This window comes from Aplysia californica, unplaced genomic scaffold (assembly GCF_000002075.1).
Source record: "Aplysia californica isolate F4 #8 unplaced genomic scaffold, AplCal3.0 scaffold00222, whole genome shotgun sequence".
NCBI classification, from domain to species: Eukaryota; Metazoa; Mollusca; class Gastropoda; order Aplysiida; family Aplysiidae; genus Aplysia; species Aplysia californica.
This window is the reverse complement of record NW_004797492.1, coordinates 254784-255882: the sequence shown is the minus strand read 5'-3', so window position 1 is coordinate 255882 and position 1099 is coordinate 254784. Positions and strand designations below refer to the sequence as shown.

Genomic DNA, 1099 nt, shown 5'->3' with positions numbered 1-1099 from the left:
TTTCCTCTCTCTCTCTCTCTCTCTCTCTCTCTCCGTCTTTCTACGTACTAATGTCTTAACTCATGAACATGAACATCACAGAAGAAAGACTTCTCATTAATTCAAAACAAAATTCTCCAACTTAACACGCTCAAACACACCAGCGGTGTCACACAAAATCCTTAAAATCTGCTTTCGACGCACTTTAAAATTTGGATGATGCCTGGAGAGTGTCTGCGGAAAGGAAACTTTTTGATCAAGGAACAAACGACAAGTCCTTGACTTTTCAAAACCTGACCTTGAAAGCCACGATTGTCTTCGAAGAGACTACTCTATAAGACACAACCAGCTTTGAAAAACTGCTTTTCAAATACGTAGGTCAAACTATTTATATGTTTTCGTTGAAAATTAAAAACTATATGAAAAGAAAATGGTAAACTTTGGAAGGAGAAGCTTGTACCTGCTGATTGTTTTATTTTCTTGTATTGTATTTTATTTATTTATTTGCAATCCTATGATGGTACAGAAACGTTCACAGTCGAAGCAAAAACTTGGTAGGTAAGGGGCAAACGTGATCATTCTCAAACCTATTTCACAGCTTTGACAATGGGGTGATGGAGAATGAGACTGAACTTAGATTTTTGACTGAAAAGAAACCGCAACACTAGACCCGTATCCCCAGGTTGCGGCTCTGACTGCTTGAAAGACACCAAAAGTACACGCACCGAGAGCAGACAGCGTGTTGAAAACCTGACACGTACTTCTTGTTTGATTGACAGCCTGATGACAAGATGCCCCGTGGTCAGGTTTCTGGTGGAGATCCCACAGGTGACCTCCGCTGACCTCTAACCTCGCCCTGTCCTGTCCTGTTTCTCGCTGCAGGTCAACTTTACTTTTGTACCGAGGTACAGAGATACCTGGGGCCTGGCTCGAGTAGCTTTGCGTGTACAGGCGCGAGGATGCACTTAAATGTTGCTACCATGAGATGAAGAAGAATACATTGGAGTATCGAGGAAAAGCTAGGCGAACGTTGAACTTTGATGGATAAAAGGACAGATGACACATTTACCGCATCTAGGACACAGAGAGAGAGAGAGGGGAGAGAGAGAGAGAGAGAGAG

General features: G+C 42.5%; 1 protein-coding gene across 1 annotated transcript in view; it reads right to left on the bottom strand.

The window, feature by feature from the left end:
• The window catches only part of LOC101855106 (protein Wnt-5b), a 147235-nt gene that overhangs the window by 111270 nt on the left and 34866 nt on the right, over positions 1–1099 (bottom strand). The gene's annotated exons all lie outside the window — the stretch shown is intronic.